Genomic DNA, 17,305 nt, shown 5'->3' with positions numbered 1-17,305 from the left:
TTCTGACACCACAAAGACACGAAGACAAGAGTATAGGATCTGTTGATTGATGATAGAGCGGTATGTGTGTCCTGCAAGCATGGGCTTGTGTGCAAATGTGTTTTGAGTTTGACTATCCTTGTGGGGACCAGAAGTCCCCACAAGTGGGGACATTTCCCCGGTCCCCACAAGGAAAAAGGTTATTTTAGGGTTAAGTTTAGGGTTAAGGTTTTGTGTGTATGGCTGAGGGTACAGTAGGTGTATCAATCCTATGGCATCATAAGCGGCTACAGTATGAGAGCAGATGAGTTTTAAGAGAGGAGCGAGAGGTGAATATGGGGATTCAATTCAGCCATAATGCTGCAGCGTTGCTTCTGTCTGACAGAGAGGATATTTTATTTACACATTATTTACACGTCATTACCCAAGCATGCATCCTCCACCTTTGCCACTCTCTCACTACTGTGTGTGTGTGTGTGTGTGTGTGTGTGTGTGTGTGTGTGTGTGTGTGTGTGTGTGTGTGTGTGTGTGTGTGTGTGTGTGTGTGTGTGTGTGTGTGCATGTGTGTGTGTACATGTTTGTGTGTGTACATGGTTTTTTTTTACACACATTTGTGCGCATGTGTGTGTTTATGTATCTGTGTGTCTTAGGGGAAAAGAGAACCATTAAGTCTACTCTCACTGTGTAATTCTGCAGTGTCATTCTCCATTTCTGCTTTCCTTTCATTGTGTAAACGACTGTTACTGGGACACTGTGGATGATTCATTCTGTTGTGCAGCGTTTCTAATCACCGTGCCTGGACATTTTATGCGGTTTGTTAGAGGTGTTTTGTCAAATTGAATTAATTTCCTCCCTCAGTGTTCACCACTAATTATAAACACCAGAACAGATGGGACTTAAGCCCTTTCTAGAACATTCTGTACCTCTGCCAAGAAACTATGGCCACTTCTATTCCATAGTCAGTCTTCACTCGGCTGCGAATGTGAGGAGACCAGGAAAGGTACTGTACTGAATGCAGAATAATATAGAGTGCCATCAGAAAGTATTCAGACCCCTTGACTTTTTTCCACATTTTGTTAAGTTACAGCCTTATTTTAAAATTGATTCAATTGTTTTTTCCCCCTCAAGGCAAAAACAGGTTTTTAGAAATGTTTGCTAATTTATCAAAGATAAAAACAACTGAAAAATCACATTTACATAAGTGTTCAGACAATTTACTCACTACCTTGTTGAAGCACCAGACTTGAGTTTGCTCGGGTATGAAACTACAAGCTCGGCACACCTGTATTTGGGGAGTTCCTCCTATTCTTCTCTGCAGATCTTCTCAAGCTCTGTCAGGTTGGATGGGGAGCGTTGCTGCACAGCTATTGTCAGGTCTCTCCAGAGATGTTCAATCGGGTACAAGTCCAGGTTCTGGCTGGGCGACTCAAGGACATTCAGAGGCTTGTCCCAAAGCCACTCCTGCATTGTATTGGCTGTGTGTTTGTCCTGTTGGAAGGTGAACCTTAACCCCAGTCTGAGGTCCTGAGTGATCTGGGAGCAGGTTTTCATCAAGGATCTCCCTATACATTGCGCCGTTGATCCTGACTAGTCTCCAAGTCCCTGCTGCTAAAAAATATCCCCTCAGCATGATACTGACACCACCCTGCTTCACTGTAGGGATGGTGCCAGGTTTCCTCCCGACGTGACACTTGGAATTCAGGTCAAAGTGTTCGATCTTGGTTTCATCAGACCAGAGAATTTAGTTTCTCATGGTCTGAGAGTGTTTAGATGCCTTTTGGCAAACTCCAAGCGGGCTGTCATGTGACTTTTACTGAGGAGTGGCTTTCACCTGGCCACTCTGCTGTAAAGGCCTGATTGGTGGAGTGCTGCAGAGATGGTTGTCCTTCTGGAAGGTTCTCCCATCTCCACAAAGGATCTTTAGAGCTCTGTCAGAGTGACCATCGGGTTCCCTGATTGCTCAGTTTGGCCAGGCGGCCAGCTCTAGGAAGAGTCTTGGTGGTTCCAAACTTCTTCCATTTAAGAATGATGGAGGATGTGTTCTTGGGGACCTTCAATGCTGCATAAATGTTTTGGTGCCCTTCCCCAGATCTGTGCCTCGACACAATCCTGTCTCGGTGCTTTATGGTCAATTCCTTCAACCTGGTTTTTGTGAGAACTTAAATAGACAGGTGTGTGCCTTTCCAAAACATGTCCAATCAATTGAATTTAATACAGGTGGATTCCAATCAAGTTCTAGAAACATTTCAAGGATGATCAATGGAAACAGGATGCACCTGAGTTCAATTTCGAGTCTCATAGCAAAGGGTCTGAATACTTATGTAAGTAAGGTATTTCTGTTTTTATTTTTAATACATATGCAAAAATGTTTAAAAAAACAGTTTTCGCTCTGTCATTATGGACTATTGTGTGTAGATTGCTTTGGAAAATGTGTCATTTAATCAATTTTAGAATAAGGCTGTAACGTAACCAAATGTGGAAAAAGTCAAGGGGTCTGAATACTTCTGAAGGCACTGTATGCAACATAAACTCACACAATGCTCTCGGTCTCTCTCTTTCTTGCTTACACGCACACACACACACACGCACACACACACACACACACACACACACACACACACACACACACACACACACACACACACACACACACCACACACACACACACACACACACACACACACACACACACACACACACACACACACAATAATAATAAAAAATACACACACACACACACACACACACACACACACACACACACACACACACACACAATAATAATAAAAAATACCTCAACCTGCACAAGCTGGACTCCAGAGTTTGATGATGTCAACCTTATTAGAAAGTTCTGATATTGTTTTGCTTTTATCTGCAAAAGAAACACAGTCATAGATCCAACATAATGATGTGCAGGAGGAAACACAGTCATAGATCCAACATAATGATGTGCAGGAGGAAACACAGTCATAGATCCAACATAATGATGTGCAGGAGGAAACACAGTCATAGATCCAACATAATGATGTGCAGGAGGAAACACAGTCATAGATCCAACATAATGATGTGCAGGAGGAAACACAGTCATAGATCCAACATAATGATGTGCAGGAGGAAACACAGTCATAGATCCAACATAATGATGTGCAGGAGGAAACACAGTCATAGATCCAACATAATGATGTGCAGGAGGAAACACAGTCATAGATCCAACATAATGATGTGCAGGAGGAAACACAGTCATAGATCAAACATAATGATGTGCAGGAGGAAACACAGTCAATGCTAAGGTTTTCCAGTTTTCCAGTCTCAAACACTATCAAAACATCTCATGAAGAAAACAAAGACCTTATAACCATGGATATTTAAAGACAAACAAAGTTCCATGAGAAATACTCAAGTGAAATAGGATGGAAGGATGAGACATCTCTCTTTAGGATGTTACCCCTTGTAATTGTCTTAAGGGTAAAAAATGACCTGTCACTATGTTTACCAGCAGAGAAAACCCCCTAAATGATATTTGAAATTTGATGACTTTTCCTGGAGTGACCCCAACATTAGAAAAAGTTAGGGTCAATTTTGACCGGGCAGTTATAAAATCATTTACACACCACAAAAACCACAAAGACACACACACACAATGAGAAATTGAGATTATGTGTGCATCTGATTGAACTCAGCCAGCAGCTCCTGAAGAGGAAGATCATCATGCCTGGCCCAGATAGAAAGAACAAGCCTGAGCTCCCCCCCTGCACTCCTTGCAACAAGGTGGAGAGAAGCCTTCTCATCAAAGTTTGCCTTCACCACACCACCACTCTAGTTTCTTACCTCCCAAAGAGGAACAAGAATGTGGTCCTCCTGAGCACACTGCACAAAATGGCTGAGATCAGTGATCGTGAGGACAGGAAGCCAGCCATCATCCTGGACGACAACCACAACAAAGAGGAGGGTGTTCCTGGAGCATCTGGGAAAGGCACTTGTAACCCCACACATTCAAAGAAGGGAGCGCCTCCCCCGCACAGAAGCCTCTGCAGCGCTTCTGAAAGCTGTTCAGGGTGCTGAATCTTGTCCTGATCCACCTGAGGCTGCAGCTGGGGCAGGCAAGAGGAGGAGATGCCAATTCTGCCCCCCAGAGGGACTGTACAACAAATACTATGTGCTGCACATGTGAGAAATACATCTGCAAAGTCCATGCACACACACGTGCATACTGTCCTACATGTGCTAATTAGAGTTGATTGATTTATGTTCTTCATGCTTTTGTTTTGTATCTATTATCTTATTTTATTCTTATTTATTGTTGTTGTTTATACACCTTGTTGGTGGGGGCAATGGTTCAAAAAATGGGAGAAGACTAGACTTTTGTAGTTGAATTCCTCATTGTACAGTATATAAGAATATTTCACTATGTTGGCAAAAAAGTTCAAGACTGTTATTGTTTCCCTTCAACAAAGTACATTAAAACTACTTTCTGCATATTTCTGCTACTTTACAAGTGCTATCTATACAAGTGCTATCTCTTGCTAACAAAAGTATGTTAACTCCCATGCAGTACCTTTAGCAATAATAATAATAATAAACCTTTACTTTAGTAAAGAAAACAATCATGACATGTGTGTTGTAATAAAAACAAGTGGTGTCCACTGATTAAATGCAGTCTTCTGCATTGTGAAGAGGGAAAACCCAGAAATTCACAAAGTTAGTGATGAATGACTGGTTGTTTCTTCATGCAAAAATAGATTTGGGGTTTAAAATTCAATTAAGCTGCTTCATTTGAAGGGTTTAGTGAAGGCGGGTCATTTTTTACCCTTAGGACAAGGGGAGTATACAGAATGTTAAGACTACACAAGGGTTAAGACATGATGTTCTTACCATTAAGCTGCAAATTCCAAACAAAAACAATCATGACATATGGCCGACATATGGCTACACAATCTTTAGCAGCCAGGTCACCTGTGATACAAGTCAGTGTTGGACGTTGATCTATGTCTGAGGACGTCGGGAGATTACTTGGAAACCCAGCCACGAGGCTCAACAGTGAGCGCTGTTACCTTCAAGTTGGCTACGGTTTTGCTAGGACATTGTGGATGGGCATAAGCATCTGCCTCTGGTGCCAAAGGTTGCATGTTTGAATCATATACCAAACCTTAACCCTTACCGTAACCATTCAGAGTTAGTGCCTAAACTTAACCTTAAACACTTTGAAATATGACGTTTGAAAAACATGGATGAATGTCAAATTCTTATGTAAAACTGTGAGAGCTAGTTGATTTTTAGCCCCTGTTTTCTGCTAACAACCATCCTTTGCTTTCCTTCCCTCTCATTTGCTTTTATAAAGCTGTAAAGAACCGCACGTGTGTGTGTGTGTGTGTGTGTGTGTGTGTGTGTGTGTGTGTGTGTGTGTGTGTGTGTGTGTGTGTGTGTGTGTGTGTGTGTGTGTGTGTGTGTGTGTGTGTGTGTGTGTGTGTGTGTGTGTGTGTGTGTGTGTGTGTGTGTGTGTGTGTGTATTTCATTAATTGAGATCACACTAGTTTTAGAGGAATGGGATTTAATTCATGCAATATGTATGTGTTTCATGTTGCAAGCTTTGATGCATAAACATCATATTAAGAGGTGCTAGCTATGATCTGCATCATCATATAGAGTATTAGCTGTTATCTTCTGCAAAGCAGATGGTGAGTCCTCAGTCTTAAACAGTCTGCTATTGGCCAGTGGCCTTCTCTGGCCAGTGGTCATAAACCAGCCATATGCCGACCAGATTGGGACAGAGAGGGTGACTGTGTGGTATTTGGTGACGCGAGGTTAAGATGAAACCCTCATATGTCCCAGATGGGGAGTTGGTGACATATGCTCATTTGAAGGAGACCCATCCTGTCAGTGAATGTGAAACGGACAAAAAGAGAGAAAGTATTAGCCTAGCGGTTAGAGCGTTGGGCCAGTAACCGAAAGTTTGTTGGTTTGAATACCTAAGCCGACATGGTGAAACATCTGTCAACGTGCTCCAGGTGCACCCTATTTCAATGGCTAATCTTATAAAACAACACATTTGTGACTCAACACCTGGATTTGGTCTTATGTAGCAACATTTCAAATGGTGTTTTTTACATTGGACTCAGAGCTACAAAATGGTATATACTACACTGCATTGTTTTAGGAACAATGGGAAAGTAATTCTGCATTGAAAGTTGATAAACTTGTAAACTCACTTTTGAGAAAATTACCTTTGAATAGTTTTGGTACCTAGTGAAGGGCTCTTCTTTGTCTACACCCATTCAGCATCGTTCACATCATCTTAAGCTTTAGCCCCACCCATCTCGTTTCACTCTCGGAGCGTTCAGTGTGCACACTTGACGCTCTGGCCGATGATTTGTTTGCCTCTAGATAACATGAAAACAGCCTAACCAGCTCTGCTGGTAACAATTTCATTACGCTTTCTTGACCCTAGCTAGGTAAACAAGGTGTGAAATCACACACATCACGTAACGTCAGCTATATGAGCCAGCCAGCTAACGTTAGTTAGTTAAACAACAATGAAGGTTCCTCCACGTTATTACCCTGCATGAATCTGATGGGAGCTAAACAACCAGGTTCAATGGTAGCTAGCGAAAATATGGCTCTAACTAGCAAAGCAAACGATTCTGGGATACGAATAATAAAGTTACCTAGGGAGCCAGCCAGCTAATGTTAGCTAGCTAGCTAACAGTACACATTAGCTTGAAATGAAACCACTTTCTGTCAAAATTAGAAATGTGTAATATCTGAAAATGTAGCTAGCTAGACTATCTTATCCATATACATCATCATGCATGATGGACTCGTCTCCCTGTCACAGATGGCATGCTACGGTTGCCCTTAGTTTAAAGATGTAATCCGGAGACAGGTGTTTTCTCCGTCTCTTTAGCTAACATACTCTAACTCCACTGATTTCAAAACTCGATCCTCCAGAAAGTGGAGAGCAACACTACACAATACATTTTTTTTAAAGCCACATCCGACAGGATTACCAACACAGACTGATCAGTACAAATAGACAGAAGCATTCTATATGACAGACCAATCCGAACTCCTCTCTCTGCATGTCCAGCCCACTCATTATCTCAGCCAATCATGGCTAGTGGGAAGGTTGCTTACTTTTTCTGTGGATTAACCAACAAGGCTCAGAATTGAACAATTTCATTCATATTTACAGATGGCATACACGTTTGTTATTAAGGCAGATGAAAGTTCACGTGTTTCAGAAGGCATTTCTGACAAAAAAACGTATTTTGATTTAAAAAATATATATATAATCTAATGGCTCTCCTGTGAAGTCATGACTTGCGACATATCCCTCATTTCCTGAAACGGGTCACATTTCACTGCAACTATCTGGTGCATGTGACCAAAACAAAAAAATTAAGCCACAGCCATATTGCCCCAGCAATAACCATTTTCACACCACTGTGCTCACTCACCAATGGGGACCAGTGTATTAATAGATTCTGTCCAGAGTCTTCGGCAGGACATAACATTAGAACTACCCTTAATGAACTGCAAATAGTTCCTCTTCTCACAAGGAAATGGACTCCTCTGCATCCTGACAGGTGAGGAGGAGGAGGAGAGAAAAGGAGGGCGGTGGATGGTGAGAGAGAAAGAGGAAAGAGAGAGAAAGGGGTGAGCCTATACAAGGTGTCAGATTGGTTGAAATTGCTTGCTTACCCTTGTGGTGATGGGAAAAAAGGTGTGTGTGTGTGTGTGTGTGTATAATTGGAGTTAGGCCAGACAATTTCAAGGAGCTTCCTGAGAGATGGTAGTGAACAGGTGAGGTTGGATAGCCCCTACAATGACCTGTGTGTGTGTATGGTATTGGACAGGTAAGAGTGGGAGCGATCCTTGACAAGAGTTGGCAGAGAGCTGAAGTGACATTTCAGTTTGGGTTGTGACGCTGAGCAAATCGCCTGGGCCAAGATGGATCTGTGTCTGCGATCGAACAAGACAACAAATCCTTCACTGGAGAAAGAAGAGAGATGTCCGTCCTCTATCTTTCCTCTACTGAACAAAGCCCCCTGTTTTATCAATATGATACAGGGTGAATCCTTTAGCTAAAGAGTGACTTTTGACAGTGAGAACATTTTTGATATTTATTAAATACTTTATCATCATTAAGATCTTTATCAGATGTTATATTTTTTATAGTTGATATAATAATTTAATGCAATATTTTAATACAATGGGTTCCATTGACAATAATAATAACCAATAATGAAATCATTATAATCAGTAAACTCTTCATGCTCTCTGTGTGTGTGTGTGTGTGTGTGTGTGTGTGTGTGTGTGTGTGTGTGTGTGTGTGTGTGTGTGTGTGTGTGTGTGTGTGTGTGTGTGTGTGTGTGTGTGTGTGTGTGTGTGTGTGTGTGTGTGTGTGTGTGTGTGTAAACTAGACATCACATTCTTTCTTCTACTGCCCTTGTTTCCTCCACTCCTTGTCTCTCCTTGAAAGTACATTGTAGCCCAAGGGGAGGAACCTTCAGTCCTCTCCCCCAATGTGCTTTGAGAAGGAGGTGAGGAATGGAGGAAACAAGGGGATAATCTCAAATGCATTTCCTTAATTCCTCATGTCTTCTCTCCGCACCTCCTTCTCAAAACCCATTGGATAAGAAGGTGAGATGGGAGGGACCTCTGACATTCTCATCCAATGGGTTTGGAGAAGGAGACGAGGTGAGAGGATCCAACGAATCAATGCAATTGAGGACAGCGGAGGCAAGTATTTGACAGCTATTACATTTTTTTAAAGTGCCAGACAGACTGACTGACTAACTGACTGAGCTATCATAAAACCCATGGCCTGTCCAGAAACAACCCCTAGCCCCTACTGCCCAGAGTCTGGACACTCGTGGAGATCTGAGAGAAATTGAACGGGTGGTGACATGGTGAGAGCGCCGCCTTTTCCTCTGATAGGCTTGCTGGAATTTTGGCGGTATTGCTTACACCTGTCCAATTCTCTCAGATCTCCACAACTGTCTAGGGGTTGGGGCTAGGGGTTGTTTCTGGACAGGACCCCACAACCCTTCGGGTGTGTGGTGGACTTACAGCACGCCACTTGAGGCATTGTTTGGATGTTTAATTCCATTGCTATACACACACTGATTTGCACAGTTGTAAGCTGGACACACCCAAGGCACCCTATCAGGCTGATTAGTCAGGGAAGCTGGTGACCTGCTATAAACAGTGAAATAATATATTTAAATGTCTACTATTCAAATCAAATCAAATCAAATCAAATTGTATTTGTCACATACACATGGTTAGCAGATGTTAATGCGAGTGTAGCGAAATGCTTGTGCTTCTAGTTCCGACAGTGCAGTAATAACCAACAAGTAATCTAACTAACAATTCCAAAACTACTGTCTTATACACAGTGTAAGGGGATAAAGAATATGTACATAAGGATATATGAATGAGTGATGGTACAGAGCAGCATAGGCAAGATACAGTAGATGGTATCGAGTACAGTATATACATATGAGATGAGTATGTAAACAAAGTGGCATAGTTAAAGTGGCTAGTGATACATGTATTACATAAGGATGCAGTCGATGATATAGAGTACAGTATATACGTATGCATATGAGATGAATAATGTAGGGTAAGTAACATTATATAAGGTAGCATTGTTTAAAGTGGCTAGTGATATATTTACATCATTTCCCATCAATTCCCATTATTAAAGTGGCTGGAGTTGAGTCAGTGTCAGTGTGTTGGCAGCAGCCACTCAATGTTAGTGGTGGCTGTTTAACAGTCTGATGGCCTTGAGATAGAAGCTGTTTTTCAGTCTCTCGGTCCCAGCTTTGATGCACCTGTACTGACCTCGCCTTCTGGATGATAGCGGGGTGAACAGGCAGTGGCTCGGGTGGTTGATTGATGTCCTTGATGATCTTTATGGCCATCCTGTAACATCGGGTGGTGTAGGTGTCCTGGAGGGCAGGTAGTTTGCCCCCGGTGATGCGTTGTGCAGACCTCACTACCCTCTGGAGAGCCTTACGGTTGAGGGCGGAGCAGTTGCCGTACCAGGTGGTGATACAGCCCGCCAGGATGCTCTCGATTGTGCATCTGTAGAAGTTTGTGAGTGCTTTTGGTGACAAGCCAAATTTCTTCAACCTCCTGAGGTTGAAGAGGTGCTGCTGCGCCTTCTTCACGATGCTGTCTGTGTGAGTGGACCAATTCAGTTTGTCTGTGATGTGTATGCCGAGGAACTTAAAACTTGCTACCCTCTCCACTACTGTTCCATCGATGTGGATAGGGGGGTGTTCCCTCTGCTGTTTCCTGAAGTCCACAATCATCTCCTTAGTTTTGTTGACGTTGAGTGTGAGGTTATTTTCCTGACACCACACTCCGAGGGCCCTCACCTCCTCCCTGTACGCCGTCTCGTCGTTGTTGGTAATCAAGCCTACCACTGTTGTGTCGTCCGCAAACTTGATGATTGAGTTGGAGGCGTGCGTGGACATGCAGTCGTGGGTGAACAGGGAGTACAGGAGAGGGCTCAGAACGCACCCTTGTGGGGCGCCAGTGTTGAGGATCAGCGGGGAGGAGATGTTGTTGTCTACCCTCACCACCTGGGGGCGGCCCGTCAGGAAGTCCAGTACCCAGTTGCACAGGGCGGGGTCGAGACCCAGGGTCTCGAGCTTGATGACGAGCTTGGAGGGTACTATGGTGTTGAATGCCGAGCTGTAGTCGATGAACAGCATTCTCACATAGGTATTCCTCTTGTCCAGATGGGTTAGGGCAGTGTGCAGTGTGGTTGAGATTGCATCGTCTGTGGACCTATTTGGGCGGTAAGCAAATTGGAGTGGGTCTAGGGTGTCAGGTAGGGTGGAGGTGATATGGTCCTTGACTAGTCTCTCAAAGCACTTCATGATGACGGAAGTGAGTGCTACGGGGCGGTAGTCGTTTAGCTCAGTTACCTTAGCTTTTTTGGGAACAGGAACAATGGTGGCCCTCTTGAAGCATGTGGGAACAGCAGACTGGTATAGGGATTGATTGAATATGTCCGTAAACACACCGGCCAGCTGGTCTGCGCATGCTCTGAGGGCGCAGCTGGGGATGCCATCTGGGCCTGCAGCCTTGCGAGGGTTAACACGTTTAAATGTCTTACTCACCTCGGCTGCAGTGAAGGAGAGACCGCAAGTTTTCGTTGCAGGCCGTGTCAGTGGCACTGTATTGTCCTCAAAGCGGGCAAAAAAGTGATTTAGTCTGCCTGGGAGCAAGACATCCTGGTCCGTGACTGGGCTGGATTTCTTCCTGTAGTCCGTGATTGACTGTAGACCCTGCCACATGCCTCTTGTGTCTGAGCCGTTGAATTGAGATTCTACTTTGTTTCTGTACTGACGCTTAGCTTGTTTGATAGCCTTGCGGAGGGAATAGCTGCACTGTTTGTATTCGGTCATGTTACCAGACACCTTGCCCTGATTAAAAGCAGTGGTTCGCGCTTTCAGTTTCACACAAATGCTGCCATCAATCCACGGATTCTGGTTAGGGAACGTTTTAATCGTTGCTATGGGAACGACATCTTCAACGCACGTTCTAATGAACTCGCTCACCGAATCAGCGTATTCATCAATATTGTTATCTGACGCAATACGAAACATCTTCCAGTCCACGTGATGGAAGCAGTCTTGGAGTGTGGAGTCAGCTTGGTCGGACCAGCGTTGGACAGACCTCAGCGTGGGAGCCTCTTGTTTTAGTTTCTGTCTGTAGGCAGGGATCAACAAAATGGAGTCGTGGTCAGCTTTTCCGAAAGGGGGGCGGGGCAGGGCCTTATATGCGTCGCGGAAGTTAGAGTAACAATGATCCAAGGTCTTTCCACCCCTGGTTGCGCAATCGATATGCTGATAAAATTTAGGGAGTCTTGTTTTCAGATTAGCCTTGTTAAAATCCCCAGCTACAATGAATGCAGCCTCCGGATATATGGTTTCCAGTTTGCAGAGAGTTAAATAAAGTTTGTTCAGAGCCATAGATGTGTCTGCTTGGGGGATATATACGGCTGTGATTATAATCAAAGAGAATTCTCTTGGTAGATAATGCGGTCTACATTTGATTGTGAGGAATTCTAAATCAGGTGAACAGAAGGATTTGAGTTCCTGTATGTTTCTTTCATCACACCATGTCACGTTAGCCATAAGGCATACGCCCCCGCCCCTCTTCTTACCAGAAAGATGTTTGTTTCTGTCGGCGCGATGCGTGGAGAAACCCGTTGGCTGCACCGCCTCGGATAGCGTCTCTCCAGTGAGCCATGTTTCCGTGAAGCAAAGAACGTTACAGTCTCTGATGTCCCTCTGGAATGCTACCCTTGCTCGGATTTCATCAACCTTGTTGTCAAGAGACTGGACATTGGCAAGAAGAATGCTAGGGAGTGGTGCACGGTGTGCCCGTCTCTGGAGTCTGACCAGAAGACCGTTTTTTATTCACACCCTTGCTTCATTCCAGCTAGTTAGATGTGCAACCACTGACTAACTATAGCTAGGGCATATCTCTAGTTTAGCAATAGATACTGTTGTTATGGCTCTATAGCACCATTGAATAAGATTACCAATGGTTAGCTAGGTAGCTAGGATATATCAGTCAGCTAACCATTTACAGTGACAGCAGATCATTAATAAATCACTAAATCGTATGCAGAAATTGAGAAATATTACCATATCTTGGCACTGTGCCACAAAATTACACATACATTTTATTTATGGTGTAGAAAAACAAAAATTACACGTACATTTTATTTATGGGGTAGAAAAATAATCATCTACTGCAGTGCATTTATCATGACATTGGTTACCATTTTAACCAATGCAGTTATTATTAATAGGTAATAGATAAATAAATAAATGAATAGAATGGAGTTGAAAGGGTGAACTACTTTGAAAGGACAGGAAGTGTTGGTTGTGCACTTGACCAGGCATTCTACATTTAACCGACCCACATTTGAACATTGAAATATCAAGTTGTTTTATAAGCAAAAAAAGTTTTAAAAAACCAGACCATTTTCACATTCCCCATTGCTCGGTTTTAACTCGATCAAAACGTACACGGACCGTAATCTTACCTCAGGAATCTTGATTTAATGTTGTACACAAATTAGGCAAATTATCTTGACTGCTGTAACAGACACCACAATATTCTGTCAATCCCCAAGATCAACATTAATTGCCGCCCTTTGGCTGTTATTCAATCAGTATCACGCAAACGCTTCAATCACTTGAATGTCCATCGGAAAATCCTTTCCTGAATCAGCTGATATTGCGTGATACTGTAACTAACAGCTAGATGTCAAACGTGCATGAAACTACTTTTATGCTTAATTATTAAAACCCCGTTAATGACAGTATGTCACGTTTTTTATAAGGATCGGACCAAGGCACAGCGTTGTATGTGTACATTCTTATTTATTTCCAGAATGAACACTGAACAAACTAACAAAATAACAAAACGAAACGTGAAGCTATACAAACGACTGCTGACAGGCAACTACACACAGACATACATACTACCTAGACCTACAAAACACCTCAACATACAAAACCCTTAGACAATACAAAAACTAGCATACATAGTCACACCCATAGTCACACCCTGACCTCACCAAAATAATAAAGTAAACCGAGATATCTCAGGTCAGGGTGTGACTGTACCCCCCCCCCCAAGGTGCGGACTCCCAGCCGCAAACCTGAACCTATAGGGGAGGGTCTGGGTGGGCATCCACCCTCAGTGGCGGCTCTGGTTCTGGACGCCGGATCATCGCCGGAGGCTGGGGACCCCGGGCTGGGGACCGTCGCTGGAGTCCCCCGACTGAGGACCTTCACCGGAGACCCCGGGCTGGGGACTGTCGCTGGAGACCCCGGGCTGGGAACCTTCGCTGGAGATCCTGGACTGGGGACCTTCGCAGGAGACCCCAGACTGGGGTTCGTCGCTGGAGGCTCCGGATTGGGGATCGTCGTTAGAGGTTCTGGACTGGGGATCGTCGTTGGTGGTTCCGGACTGGGGATCATCGTTGGAGGTTCCGGACTGTGGCCCGTCGTTGGAGGTTCCGGACTGTGGCCCGTCGTTGGAGGTTCCGGACTGTGAAACGTCGCCCGGAAGCTCTGGACTGGGAACTGTCGCCGGAAGCTCTGGACTGGGTACTGTCGCCGGAAGCTCTGGACTGGGTACTGTCGCCGGAAGCTCTGGACTGGGTACTGTCGCCGGAAGCTCTGGACTAGGAACTGTCGCCGGAAGCTCTGGACCGGGAACTGTCGCCGGAAGTTCTGGACTGTGGAAGCGCACTGGAAGCCTGATGCGTGGTGCCGGAACTGGTGGTACCGGGCTGAGGACACGCACCTCAGGGCAAGTGCGGCGAAGAGGCACAGGCCGTACTTGACTGTGGAAGCGCACTGGAGGCCTGGTGCGTGGTGCCGGAACTGGTGGTACCGGGCTGAGGACACGCACCTCAGGGCGAGTGCGGGGAAGAGGCACAGGACGTACTAGACTGTGGAGGCGCACTGGAGGCCTGGTGCGTGGTGCCGGCACTGGTGGTACCGGGCTGGGGACACGCACCTCACGGCGAGTGCGGAGAGGAGACACAGGACGTACTGGACTGTGGAGGCGCACTGGAGATCTGATGCGTGGTGCCGGCACTGTTGGTACCGGGCTGGGGACGCGCACCTCAGGGCGAATGAGGAGAGGAGACACAGGACGTACTGGACTGTGGAGGCGCACTGGAGGCCTGGTGCGTGGTGCCGGCACTGGTGGTACCGGGCTGATGACACGCACCTCAGAGCGAGTGCGGGAAGAGGCACAGGACGTACTGGACTGTGGAGGCGCACTGGAGGCCTGGTGCGTGGGACCGGTATAGGTGGCACCGGGCTGATGACACGCTCCTCAGGGCGAATGCCATGCATACTACGCCAAACCAACAGCTCTCTCTCTTCACTCTCCTCCAATTTGTCCAATAACTCCTCGACAGTCTCTTACTCACCCCTCAGCTTCGCCGACCAACCCGTGTCCCTCCCCCAATTTTTTTATCGGGGCTGCCTCTCGGTCTTCCATCGTTGCTGTCCTCTCATGCTCCTAGGCGACTCCCACCAAGGAAGGCAATCCTGTCCTGCCAGGATTTCCTCCCAAGTCCAGGATCCCTTCCCATCCAGGATCTCTTCCCAAGTCCCGAATACACCCCCCTCCTGGGCACGTTGCTTGGTCCTTTGTTGGTGGGTTCTTCTGTCATGTTTGTTATAAGGATCAGACCAAGGCGCAGCGTGGTATGCGTACATTCGTATTTATTTACAGAATGAACACTGAACAAACTAACAAAATAACAAAACGAAACATGAAGCTATACAAATGAGTGCTGACAGGCAACTACACATATACATACATACTACCTAGACCTACAAAACTTCTAGACATACAAAACCCCTAGACAATACAAAAACTATCATACCCACCCTAGTCACACCCTGACCTAAGCAAAATAATAAAGAAAACAGAGATATCTCAGGTCAAGGCGTGACACAGTATAGATTTTTGTTTTATTAAAGTTACTCTTTCTGTCAGAAGCATTGGATTTTGCAATCACGAACAATATTTTGGATATGTATGCCCATATTAACTGTTTTCACATCGTAAGTAACATAGGGAGATACAAAATCTCCAAACAAAAAAAAGAGTCTGACAGCAATATCCAATAATTTCACAGGATCAAGGTCAATGTGTAATTCAATTGTTAAACTCAACAATAAAGAATACTTTTTTTTTACTGAGTTACAGTTCATATAAGGAAATCAGTCAATTGAAATACATGTATTAGTCCCTAACCTATGGATTACACATGACTTGGAATACAGATGTGCATCTGTTGGTCACAGAGAAATAAGCTTTTTGTGCGTACGGAACATTTCTAGGATGTTTTATTTCAGCTCATGAAACATGGGACCAACACTTTACATGTTGCGTTTATATTTTTGTTCAGTGTATATGATATAACAACAAACAACAGTATCACAAATGTAAGGAAAGAAAGGTAGTGTTTTATGTCACATGATTTTTGCCAAATCTGTGAAGACTCCAAGCACGAGAAAGGGTTCCAAATACTCATTAATTATATTGAATGTATCTGTCTTCACTCCTTTATGTCTTAATGTATACACATAAAAAAAATGCAATTATTATTCATGAGTTTGTAACAGCTCCAAACAGACGCTCAGTGGTACCCTAGTTTATAGAAAGACCCATATACGGTCTTGCTGTGTTCTGTTTGAGTGTTACAGCAACCAAAATTCGATTAAAAATAGTTAAGCAAATTTTCATGACCACAAAATTCAACCTAACACAAAACATTTTGAGCATGTACAGTAAGTGGGGTTATTGGCCAAAACACACCCATATCATCATATTAAGATCTATATCAGATTGTCATAACCACAACATTCTTCTACCACAGCAATAGCTGCTGTGTTTTACAACATATGCATGCTGTACTGATCTTCTCTTTAGAGAGTCTCCCACTGGGAGGTATTTAGAAAACAGCTGGAGTTGACGAGAGCCATTGAAGATGAGAGCCCATCTCATGAGGCCAACATCCGCACAATGTAAACCCTCTGCACTAGACCACTATTGCAAACAGACTACTACAACTGAGCTGAAGAGCTCTAGTCAAGTGTACAGACATTGCAGTATAGTAGCTTGGAAACGTACTGTAAATGCACATACCAGACATATGCCCACAGTTAAGTCACAGGTAAGTTTGCCCCTATGGGCTCAATTCACCCATGCTGCAGTATTGACACAACATATACTACCAGGTAGACTCCCCTTAGAGTTTGATGCTTCCAGTTATCATATTTTTGGCGGGATGAGATGTACCCCAGTCTAACATTATGCCACCGTAACGTCTCCGTTTAACAACTCAAATTGATCCATGATACATTCTATAAAACATGCAAAGGCAGTACGTCTGAGAAGCGAGGGTCACTTGAAGCAGCAAAGTTTGACGTTTCGAGTCTGTTTTCTCATCATCGAGAGTGTTGCAGAGACATAGATGCACAGAAATAAGCACATAATATCAAATATAAATTAACAAACCATCTCAGTATTCCTAAAACTATGTAGAATTTTTGTTTTTTAAATCCCCCTGCATACATTGAAGCGTTCGGTATCGCATTTTAGGCTTGTAGTAAAAAGATAAAAATCTAAGTTGATCCAATTGCTGATACAACTACTTCAAATCATTTTAATTACGACAAACATGCACATTTGTTGCTGAGGTTGCAAGAATATCCTCCCATTATGAGGTGTGGCCAAAATGTATTTCAGATAGCATCCC

The sequence above is a fragment of the Oncorhynchus tshawytscha genome, linkage group LG04 (genome assembly GCF_018296145.1).
Source record: "Oncorhynchus tshawytscha isolate Ot180627B linkage group LG04, Otsh_v2.0, whole genome shotgun sequence".
Classification (NCBI taxonomy): Eukaryota; Metazoa; Chordata; class Actinopteri; order Salmoniformes; family Salmonidae; genus Oncorhynchus; species Oncorhynchus tshawytscha.
The sequence above is the reverse complement of the archived record's forward strand: the minus strand, read 5'-3'. Positions refer to the sequence as shown.